This window comes from Rhinoderma darwinii, chromosome 1 (genome assembly GCF_050947455.1).
Source record: "Rhinoderma darwinii isolate aRhiDar2 chromosome 1, aRhiDar2.hap1, whole genome shotgun sequence".
NCBI classification, from domain to species: Eukaryota; Metazoa; Chordata; class Amphibia; order Anura; family Rhinodermatidae; genus Rhinoderma; species Rhinoderma darwinii.
In genome coordinates, this window is record NC_134687.1 from 156,667,583 (window position 1) to 156,680,231 (window position 12,649).

Sequence of the window (12,649 nt, forward strand, 5' to 3'; positions counted from 1 at the left end):
GGAACAATTCCAAAATACAACTCGTCCCGCAAAAAACAAGCCCTTATATGGCTATGTCAACGGAATAAAAAAAAAAGTTACGACTCTTGGAATGCGACCGTGAAAAAAAAAAAAAAAAATCCTTGGTCATTAACGCGCAAAATGGCCTGGTCATTAAGGGGTTAATAGACAACTGGGTGTGTTTTTACTTTTTTACCAACTGGGCGTTGTGAAGAGAAGTGTATGACGCTGACCAATCAGCGTCATACACTTCTCACTGGTATCACCGCGTCCGTAAAAGTCTGAACTATCACAATATAGCGTTGTTTAACCCGCTCGGTGAATGCTGTAAAAAATATATATATAAAATACGCAAATTGCTGTTTTTTGGTCACCTTAGCGCTCCAAAAAATGAAATACAAAATTATCAAAAAGCCGCATATACCCCAAAATGGTATCAGTGAAAACTACAGCTTGCCCCGCAAAACTTAAGCCCTCACGTCGCTAAATTGATGGAAAAATAAAAAAGTTATGGCTCTCAGAATATGGCGACACAAAGTTTTTTTAAATTTAGCAAATGGTTTTATTTTTTTAAAAGTGGTAAAACATAAAACAAAACATATAAATTTGGTATCGCCGTAATCGTATCAACCTGTAGAAAAAGGTGAATATGTCGTTTTTACCGCCTGATGGATGCCGTAAAAACGAAACCCCCCAAAATATGATGTAATCGCTGTTTTTTGCCCATTTCACCAGTACAGTATGCAGTACAATAAATGGTGCCATGAAAAACAACTTGTCCTGGAAAAAACAAGCCCTCGTATGGCGATATAGACGGAAAAATAAAAAATTATAGCTTTTGAAAGGTGGGGAGATTATGTATCTCCTACATAATCTGATCGGCGCTGTAATGTAGAGAACAGTGGTTTTTATTTTGAAAAACTATCATTTTTGACCAAGTTATAAACAATTTTAGATTTATGCTCATTTGTTTCTTACTAGAGAATTGGGCATGTTTTTACTTTTTTACCAACTGGGCATTGTGAAGAGAAGTGTATGACACTGACCAATCAGTGACCAATCAGCATCATACACTTCTAATTGTTCCACCCCAGCTTCTGTCACTGCACAGCGTGATTGTGCACAGCGTGATTGTGCAGTTAAAGAAGCTGGGTTGGAACAATGAGAAGTGTATGATGCTAATTGGTCACGGATTGGTCAGCGTCATAAACGTCTCTTCACAATGCCCAGTTGGTAAAAAAGTAAAAACACGCCCAATTCTCTATTAAAGGGAATGTGTTGCCAGAAAAACATGTTTTGTTTTTTTTAATTAAACATTTAGTGTGTAGGTGATTAAACATTGTTCAAATTTTTTTTATTTTTTTCACGAGTCAGGAAATATTATAAATTAGATTCTAATTTATAATATTTCCCATTGCTGGTCACTAGATGGAGCTATTCCCAAAATTGCAGCATTGCAAAATTGGGTAAAAAGCCCTCGCTCTAGTGAGCTCTCAGCATCCCCCCCTCCTTTATCCTGGCTAGTGCCGGGATAAACGAGGGGTTTGAACGGTCTAACCTCCTACACTGTGTGTCGCCATTTTTTGAGCTAACACACAGTGTAGTAGGTTTACATACAGTAGTAAACGTACACAAACACGAACATACATTGAAATCTCTTACCTGCTCCTGCCGCCGCGGCTCCCTCCGGCCCGTCCGCTCCGTCTGCTGCCGCTGGTCCAAGTGCACAAGTCCGGAAGCCGCGACCGGAAGTAGTAATCTTACTGTCCGGCCGCGACTTCCAGTCCACAGGAAAATGGCGCCGGACGGCGCCAATTTCAAATTGGACTGTGTGGGAGCGGCGCATGCGCAGTTCCCACACAGACGGCGTACACAGAAGTGGATGGGACGGGACCCGTTCGCAGTCCCTATGGGACTGTGGCTGCCGTATTCCATGTCTGTATGTGTCGTTAATCGACACATACAGAAATGGAACAAAAAATGGCAGCCCCCATAGGGAAGAAAAAGTGTAAAAATAAGAAAAAGTAAAACACAAACACACAAATAAATATAAACGTTTTTAATAAAGCACTAACATCTTTAACATATTAAAAAAAAATTGTGATGACACTGTTCCTTTAAGAAACAAATGAGCACAAATCTAAAATGGTTTATAACTTGGTCAAAAATGATAGTTTTTCAAAATAAATAATCACTTATAATCTGGTGACAGAACCTCTTTAATATAAAGAAAGATGGAGTAAGATGTCACACATTTATTAAAAGGTGAACGCCTCTTAGGCTGGATTCACACGAGCATGTTCGGTCCGTAAAGGACGGAAGGTATTTCGGCCGCAAGTCCCGGACTGAACACACTGCAGGGAGCCGGGCTCCTAGCATCATAGTTATGTACGACGCTAGGAGTCCCTGCCTCTCCGTGGAACTACTGTCCCATACTGAAAACATGATTACAGTACGGGACAATTGTCCCGCAGCGAGGCAGGGACTCCTAGCGTCGTACATAACTATGATGCTAGGAGCCTGGCTTCCTGCAGTGTGTTCAGTCCAGGACTTGCTGCTGAAATACGATCCGTCCTTTACAGACTGAACTTGCTTGTGTGAATCCAGCCTGAATCCATTCATAACCGGGCCTGAAAAGGTCTAAGGCCCCATGCAGACGACCGTATTTTTTTGCTCCCGTAAATACTGGCGTAAATACGGGTCCTTTGTCACCCGTGTTTATGGACCCGTGCCGGTAAATACATGTCCGTAGTCAACCGTATTCCGCCCGTATATACAGACCCGTTTTCCCTGCTTCTCGTAGAGAGAGATATTGCACTAATCGGCAGCCACTTCTCTCTATCCAGCACTGATAGAGAAGAGGCTGCTGATCAGTGCTGGATAGAGAGAAGGGGCAGCCCTTTCTCTCTATCCAAGACTGATCGCCAGCCTCTTCTCTCTATCGAGCTCTGATCGGCAGCTTCTTCTTTCCATCAGTGCTGGATAGAGAGAAGGGGCAGCCCTTTTCGGGCAGAGTTTCCGCAGCGGAACGCAGCACTAGAAAGAAAAAGTTGTTCATACGTACCCCGGCCGTTGTCTTGGTAACGCATTCCTCTTTTGACATCCAGTCCGACCACCCTGGATGACGTGGCAGTCCATGTGACCGCTGCAGCCTGTGATTTGCTGCATCGGTCACATGCGATGAAACGTTATCCCAGGAGGAAGAAGCAGGGAGTTCTGGGTAAGTATGAACTTTTTTTGTTGCAGGTTTTTGAAGGAAACATTAGAAATGTGTATTGTGAGCGCCGCGCATGGTACTCACTGTCCAGCGGTACTCTTAACTCTTTCAGCACCCTGGACAGTGACTACCGCTGGACAGTGAGTACCACGCGTACACACGTAGCCACCCGTAATTACGGGAGCCCCATAGACTTCTATGGGCCTGCCCGTGCCGTAATTACGGCCTGAAATATGACATGTTCTATATTTTTCAACGGCCCGGGCACCATCTCGTAAGCCAACGGGAAGGTACCCGTGGCCAATAAAAGTCTATGGGCCCGTAATTATGGTCCGTAATTACGGGCGTTTTTACGTTCGTGTGCATGGGGCCTTAATGACAAGCTACATTTTTCAGTTTTTACCTCTCTCATTTAAGCAGCCATAACTTTTTTATTTTTTCATTGATATGACCGTATGAGGCTTTGTTGTATGCGGGAGAAATTGTATTATTTTTTTTCATAGTTTGGAGGTAGAAAAACATTATTTTTACGGCGTGAATATAAGAAAAAGCGATTCTCTACATCATTTTTCTTGTTTATTTTTTATCCTGTTCACGTTTCACGCTAAATAACCCATTAGATTAATTCTTCAGGTTATTACGGTCATTTAGATACCTAATATGTGTGGGGTGGTGCAAAAACAAAGGAAACCCCACCCCAAAAGTGACTCCATTTGGGAAACTACACCCCTAGAGGAATTCATCTAGGGGTGTAGTGAGCATTTTGACCACACAGGTATTTCATAGATTTCATTAGAAATGGCCATTGAAAATGAAAAATTACATTATTTTCCAATAAGATGTAGCTTTACCTCAGAATTTTTAATTTTTTCAACAAAGAAAATGAGGAAAAGCCTCCCAACATTTGTAAAGCAACTTCTCCAGAGTACAGAAATACCCAACATGTGGTCATAAACTGCTGTTTGGGCAAGCAGCAGGACTCAGAAGGGAAGGCACGCCATTTAGCTTTTGCAGTACAGATTTTGCTGGATTGATTTCTCGGCACCATGTCGCATTTGTAAAGTTCCTAAGGTACCAGTACAGTGGAAGCCCCCCAAAAGTGACTCCATTTGGGAAACTACACCCCTAGAGGAATTCAACTAGGGGTGTAGTGAGCATTTTGACCCCCCAGGTGTTTTTCATAGATTTCATTAGAATTGGGCAATAAAAATGAAAAATGAATAATTTTTTTTTCCACTCAGACGTAGCTTTAGGTTAAAATGTTTCATTTTCTCATCAAATAAAGGAGAAAAAGCACCGTAACATTTGTAAAGCAACTTCTTCAGAGTAGGGAAATACCCCATATGTGGTCATAAACTGCTATTTGGACACACAGCAAGGCTCTAAAGAGAAGGAGTGCCATTTAGTATTTGGAGTGGAGATTTTACAAGATTCGTTTTTTGACACCATGTTGCATTGAGCTATAGTACCAGTACAGTGGTACCCCCCGAAAAATTACCCCATTTTGGAAACTAGATCCTTCAAAGAATTGATCTAGGGGTGTAGTGAGAATTTTGACCGCACAAGTGTTTTGCAAAAATGAGTAAACAATAGATGTTGCAGATTGAAAATTGCCGTTTTCCACAGATATGCCATTTCAGTGCCCAATGTGTTGTGCCCAGCTTGTACCACCGTAGACACACATCCCATAAATTGTTAAGCGGGTTCTCCAGAATACAGAAATACCCCATATGTGGTCATAAATTGCCGTTTGGGCACACTGCCAGGCTCAGTTGGACCACCATTTGGCTTTTGAAGCGCAGATTTTGCTTGGTGTATTAGTGGTATTTCAGCTTATAATGTGGGGGCATATGTGAGCTGGGCGGAGTACATCAGGGTATATGTAATCTGTGCAGAGTACATCAGGGTATATGTAAGATGGGCGGAGTAAATCAGGGTATATGTAAGCTGTGAGGAGTACATCAGGGTATATGTAAGCTGGGCGGAGTACATCAGGGCAGATGTTAGCTGGGCGGAGTACATCAGGGCAGATGTTAGCTGGGCGGAGTACATCAGGGCAGATGTAAGCTGTGCAGAGTACATCAGGGTATATGTAAGCTGGGCAGAGTACATCAGGGCATATGTAAGCTGGGCAGAGTACATCAGGGCATATGTAAACTGGGCGGAGTACATCAGGGCATATGTAAACTGGGCGGAGTACATCAGAGCATATGTAAACTGGTCGGAGTACATCAGGGCATATGTAAACTGGGCGGAGTACATCAGGATATATGTAAACTGGGCGGAGTACATCAGGGTATATGTAAGCTGGGCGGAGTACATCAGGGTATATGTAAGCTGGGCGGAGTACATCAGGCTATATGTAAGCTGTGCGGAGTACATCAGGGTATATGTAAGCGGTGCGGAGTACATCAGGGTATATGTAAGCGGTGCGGAGTACATCAGGGTATATGTGAGCTGGGCGGAGTACATCAGGGTATATGTAAGCTGGGCGGAGTACATCAGGGTATATGTAAGCTGGGAGGAGTACATCAGGGTATATGTAAACTGGGCGGAGTACATCAGGGCATATGTAAGCTGGGCGGAGTACATCAGGGTATATGTAAGCTGGGCGGAGTACATCAGGGTATATGTAAGCTGGGCGGAGTACATCAGGGTATATGTAAGCTGGGCGGAGTACATCAGGGTATATGTAAGCTGGGAGGAGTACATCAGGGTATATGTAAGATGGGCAGAGTACATCAGGGTATATGTAAGCTGTGAGGAGTACATCAGGGTATATGTAAGCTGGGCGGAGTACATCAGGGCAGATGTAGCTGGGCGGAGTACATCAGGGCATATGTAAGCTGTGCAGAGTACATCAGGGTATATGTAAGCTGGGCAAGGTACATCAGGGCATATGTAAGCTGGGCAGAGTACATCAGGGCATATGTAAACTGGGCGGAGTACATCAGGGCATATGTAAACTGGGCGGAGTACATCAGAGCATATGTAAACTGGTCGGAGTACATCAGGGCATATGTAAACTGGGCGGAGTACATCAGGATATATGTAAACTGGGCGGAGTACATCAGGGTATATGTAAGCGGTGCGGAGTACATCAGGGTATATGTAAGCGGTGCGGAGTACATCAGGTCATAATAGGATGATGTAATAATGGGGTGAATGAATAATAAATGGATTGGTGTAGTACGCTGTGAACAGGCTGGGTTTATTGGGTATTATACAAAATATCTGCGTTCCAGTATTGCCTAATCTTTGACTTCTTCACTAGCCCTATAAGCAGCACAAGGCCCTAAAGTGTCCTCATCTCCGCTGCATCTACGGGGTCCACCTGTGGGGTCCAGCAAATGACGATGTGGGGTATTTAGTGAAATTCTACTGGACCTAAAAAATGAGTCTGGGCCGTCATTTAGCATCATTGCGTTTTGAGAGTCATAACGTGTTATTTTTCCGTTGATGGAGCTGTGTGAGGGCGCGTTTTCTGTGGAACGAGCTGTTATTTTTATTGGTTCCATTTTGGGGCACATGTGATATTTTTTTATCACTATTTATTAAATTTTTTGGGAGATGAGGAAACCAAAAAACAGCAATGCTAGAACGTTTTTTTTTTTACAGTGTTCACCGTGCAGTATAAACAACATGCTAACTTTATTCTGCGGGGCGATACGATTACAGCGACACCAAATTTATATTGTTTTTTTACGTTTCACTACGTTCCCACAATAAAAATACTCTTTTCAAAAAAATTCATGTTTTAGTATCGCCATTTTCTGACAGCGATAACTTTTTTATTTTTTAGTTCATATCGCTGCGGGAGGGCTTGTTTTATGCGTAACGAACTGTAGTTTTCATAGGTACCATTTTGTGTTACTTGCAACTTTTTATTTCATTTTTTTTTGAGACAAGATGACCAAAAAATAAAATGCTGTCATTTAAATGCTGTGATATTTTTATAGATCAGGCCGTTCCAAACGTGGCGATACCTATTATATATCATTTTTTCTTCATGTTTTAATTTTTTTTCTAATAATAAGGCCCCATGCACACGAACATAAAAACGCCCGTAATCACAGCCCGTAATTACGGGCCCATAGACTTCTATTGGCCACGGGTACCTCCCCATATGCTTACGGGAAGGTGCTCGGGCCGTTGAAAAATATAGAACATGTCCTATTTCAGGCCGTAATAACGGCACGGGCAGGCCCATAGAAGTCTATGGGGCTCCCGTAATTACGGGTGACTACGTGTGCGCACCCGTAATTACGGGAGCGTTGCTAGGCGACGTCAGTGGATAGTCACTGTCCAGGGTGCTGAAAGAGTTAACTGATCAGCAGTAACTCTTTCAGCACCAGGGACAGTGACTACCGATCACAATATAAATCAACGTGTAAAAAAAATAGAAGTTCATACTTACCCAGAACTCCCTGTTTCTTACTCCAGTCCGGCCTCCCGGGATGACGTTTCAGCCCATGTGACCGCTGCAGCCAATCACAGGCCAATCACAAGCTGCAGCGGTCACATGGACTGCCGCGTCATCCAGGGAGGTCGGGCTGGATGTCGAAAGAGGGGCGCGCCACCAAGACAACGGCCGGGTAAGTATGAATTTCTTTTACTTAGATAGAGAGAAGGGGCTGCCGATTAGTGCAGTGCAATTTTTCAGCGAAAACGTGCCCGTAAATACTGGTGCAATACGGGTCGAATACGTGTGACCAAGGACCCGTATTTATGGCAGTATTTACGGGAGGAAAAAATACGTTCGTGTGCATGAGGCCTTAAGGAGTTGATCAGGGAAACAGGGCGATTGTTGTTTTTATTAGTTAAAACTTGTATTAATTTTTTTTTCTTTTAAAAATTTTTTTTACACTGACCTGGGGACTTGAAGATCTGGTCTTCTGATCCCCGTTATAATACACTGCACTACTTATGTAGTGCAGTGTATCGTAACTGTCATTCTTCATCTGACAGTTAGCGCATTAGGAATAGGCTTCCGTACCTGGGCAACCAGGAAGCCTAGCAACGGTTTCCTGGTTGCCATAGCAACCATCGCCACCCGCGATTCATCGCAGGGTGGGGGCACAGAGAGAGCCCCCTCCTTCTGTCAACCACTTCAATGCGGCGGACGCCATTGACAGCCACATTGAAGGGGTTAAACGGCGGCGATTGGCGGTAACTGCCATCACCTCCATTGCAGCGGGATGCCAGCTGTGTATGACCTGTGTATGACGTCCTGTGCTCGCTTTATCTACAGGGCGTGACTGTACACCCGAGTGCGGGAACTCACTTTGAATCTGGACGTACAGTCACGCCCAATAGCGGGAAGGGGTTAAAGTTGGGGTCGTTATGGACGCAGCGATACTAAATATGTGCAGCTTTGTTTTGTTTTTTCATAATAAAGCATTTTATAAAGGGGAAAAAGTGGGTTTTTATTTTTTATTTGGGATTTTTATTTATTATAAACTTTATTAAACTTTCTTTAGTCCCACTAGGGGACTTTACTGTGCGGTTATTTGATCGATTTTATTATGCACTGCAATATTTCTGTATTGAATTGTATTACTGCTAGTCATTATAATATTGACAGGCACCTGTTAGGACAAGCCTCTGGCATGGCCTAGCAGGCATCCACTACAGGCAGATGCCCCCGGCTGCCATAGAAGAAACCGGCACCCCGTGATCACATTGCGGGGTGCCGATGGGGTGAGAGAGGGAGCCCCCTCTCTCCAAAACTGCTTAGATGTGGCTCTCGCTATTGAGTGCCGCATCTAAGGGGTTAAACGTGCGGATTTCGATCCGCCCGCTCGAGCAGCGCTGCCCCAAGTTCTCAGCTACCTCTGGTGGCTGAGAGCAGGGAGTTTTACCTGCTCCCAGCGGCGCTGCTTCTTTCTGATGAAGCCGTGAAAAGGCATATGCATCAGAATAAAGCCCGTTAGTGGCCGCCGTGAAAAGGCGTATTGGTGGTCCCTAACGGGTTAAACCAAAACCAGGAGTGGGTCCTAAACACAGAAGAAAAACATTTATACTTTTAGGGCTCTGCTCACATCTGCAACCAGAAACCACTGCCTAGGGCCGCATTCGTTGTACGAAAAATACAACCAGCGCGTGATGGACACTATCGATTTATAACGGGTATCCGTTGTGATGCCTGTCATTTTGGCGGGAGGAATAGCGCTGCATTCTCCGAACAGAGACTTTATTCTCTTTTGTCCATCCACTCCTGACAATGGCTTAAGAGAAAAAACAGGTGCAGAATAGTAAAAAAAAACGCATGTGTGAAGGGGGCCTAAAGGTCTTGACGGATGACCCCTTGTAATAGAATAGAAATTAAAATACAAGGCAATAATAGTAAATCCTCCCCAAAAAATTCTTACTGCGTCCCACGCGGCTCGCATCCTGCGGCAATGGTGGCTTTAGCGTTAGTGATGTAACAACTCACTACCACATGAAAGTCACAACACAACGTCCAACGGCGCTAGAGCTGAATGTCTATAATAAAGTGTAGGGCGCCTGCGACACAAACTTTGAGGGTATGTTCACACACCCTATTTACGGACGTAATTCGGGCGTTTTAGCCCCGAATTACATCCGAAAATACGGCTCCAAAGCGTCGGCAAATATCTGCCCATTCATTTGAATGGGCTTTACGATGTACTGTGCCGACGGTCATTTTTTTTACGTAGAAAAAAAGACGCCCGCGTCAAAGAAGTGCCTGTCACTTCTTGAGACGTAATTGGAGCCGTTTTCCCTTGACTCCATGGAAAAACAGCTCCAATTATGTCCGTAATGGCCACAGCGAAAAACACCTGCACATGCCATTACGTCTGAAATTCCGGAGCCGTTTTCTCCTGAAAACAGCTCCGTAATTTCAGCCGTAACGGAGGTTGCCGTGTGAACATACCCTTATAATGTTAGCATTGTCATCATACGATGAGGAATATGCCGCACGGCTGCGACTAACAAACCACACCCCCATTATGGAAGACAATGCGTAAGTGACAATAAGTTGTCATTACCAGGCTCATAAAACGCGGCGGATACCCTGGCAAAATATTGAGCGAAACCAACCACTTGCGTTAATTTCCAGGATCCTTGTAGGATAGTTTCCACTTGAGGCATTGATATTTACATATACTGTAATGACAGTCATGAATATAGACAACACAAGCCATTATTATTATTATTAGACATAATGATAAATAAAATACCACAACACAGAACTAGTGCACAGCCAGGAAAGGTATTACGTGTTACACAAGTCAGAGAATTGTCACACAGCAACACAGCCAGGACCCAGCACATATGCCGCTCCATCTGTAAAAAACCGCTCAGGTAAAATACAGGCATCTCCAGAAACACCCTGCCCCCACATTTCTCTCACCGGTCTCGGTGACTCCTCCTCCACTTCATCTCCTGTATGAAACACCGGCTAACCGCCGCACCCGGTTCAGATAGGCAGCCATTTTGCTCAGTCTATAGGACCACTCCCGGTGTACTGACGTAATCGGTAGGTAGAAGCAAAGGGCGGCCACTTGTACAGGTCATCCAATCACAAATTAGAAAGAAGGAATCGCAACCAATCACAGGCTGGCAGACATATCACAACAAAGCTCGTAAACATAGTGTGAGGTTTCGTCGCGGTGGAGGGGAGCTGTGTACAGTATGAGTGTGTACAGTAACTAAAAATGTTACCCGGGTTGTATTATAATATTGTATTTTAATAATATTTGTAGCAGTACATTTTTTATATATATATATCTATATATATATATATAGATATATATATATATATATATATATATATATATATATATATATATAGATAGATATATATATATAATGTATTGCTACAAATATAATATTGTACAACAATAATATTTTTAGTAATGAATTATATATATATATATATATATTTGTATATATAAAATATATTGCTACAAATATTATTGTTATAATATTGTATAACAATAATATTTGTAGCAATACATTATGTATATATATATATGTGTGTGTGTGTCTTAATACGTTTTATTTTTACCTCGCAAATCTGTGGTTCAGGGGTCATAGTATAACACTACTTAAAATAAGCAGTACTATACAGCCCCTCCCCAAAGCACAAAAATGCGCAGTCCAAATAAAATGGATGTCTTATATAGTTACATACACACACGATGACTGTGCAGCAGTCCTTCCACCACTGCACACATCTCCAATAGTATCCATTAAGGAATATTTATTCATTAAATATCGAGTAAAAAAAATAGCAATGTTTCAACCCATTGTATGTGTACGGTCTTTCTCAGACACCTAAATTTAGGTCCTACAGCAGAGCCTACAATAAATACAGACCCCAGACCTCTTAAACGATTACAGTCACCAGTCCCACCTACAGATCCCAGAACAGTCACCTTAAATAAATACAGAACCCGTCCCAGGCTCCTTAAATACAGACCCCAGACCACCTAAACTACTACAGATCCCACACCAGACCCCCTAAATACAGACCTCTTAAACTAATAAAGACCCCAAACTCCTTAAATTAAATCAGACCCCAGACCAGAACCATAAATTCAGACCCCCTAAACTTTCTGAGGCCGGGACCCAATTTTGGCCGAGATTTTTGTTTGGTACCCGCCACTATCGTACTTGGCCCCATTTCGTCTGACGTATGTCAAAATTATTTGTAGCTAGATGCCGGTACTTAAAGAGGCTCTGTCACCACATTATAAGTGCCTTATCTCCTACATAATGTGATCGGCGCTATAATGTAGGTGACAGCAGTGGTTTTTATTTAGAAAAATGATCTATTTTTACCACGTTAGGAGCGATTTTAGCTTATGCTAATTAGTTTCATAATGCCCAAGTGGGCGTGTTTTTACTTTAGACCAAGTGGGCGTTGTACAGAGGAGTGTATGACGCTGACCAATCAGCGTCATACACTACTCTCCATTCATTTAGACAGCGCATAGTGACACTGCGTTGTTCGCTATGTGCGGTCTTAGGGTATGTGCACACACACTAATTACATCCGTAATTGACGGACGTATTTCGGCCGCAAATACCGGACCGAACACAGTGCAGGGAGCCGGGCTCCTAGCATCATACTTATGTACGATGCTAGGAGTCCCTGCCTCTCTGCAGGACAACTGTCCCGTACTGTAAACATGATTATACTACGGGACAGTTGTCCTGCAGCGAGGCAGGGACTCCTAGCATCGTACATAAGTATGATGCTAGGAGCCCGGCTCCCTGCACTGTGTTCGGTCCGGTACTTGCGGCCGAAATACGTCCGTCAATTACGGACGTAATTAGTGTGTGTGCACATACCCTTATACTGACATATTAACGTTACTGAAGTGTTTAGACAATGAATAGACATTCCTTCCAGCCGGGACGGGATTTCTATTCACAATCCCTGCACTTCGTTAACGTTTC

At 43.3% G+C, this 12,649-nt stretch overlaps 1 protein-coding gene across 7 annotated transcripts in view; it reads right to left on the reverse strand.

Moving 5' to 3' along the window:
* The window catches only part of BLTP1 (bridge-like lipid transfer protein family member 1), a 381,561-nt gene extending 370,862 nt beyond the window's left edge, over positions 1-10,699 (reverse strand). For all 7 annotated transcript variants that reach the window (XM_075860492.1, XM_075860489.1, XM_075860493.1 and 4 more), the window contains exon 1: positions 10,596-10,699. The gene's annotated coding sequence lies outside the window, so the exon portion shown is untranslated. The remainder of the gene's footprint in view (positions 1-10,595) is intronic.
* Between the last annotated feature and the right edge of the window lie 1,950 nt (positions 10,700-12,649).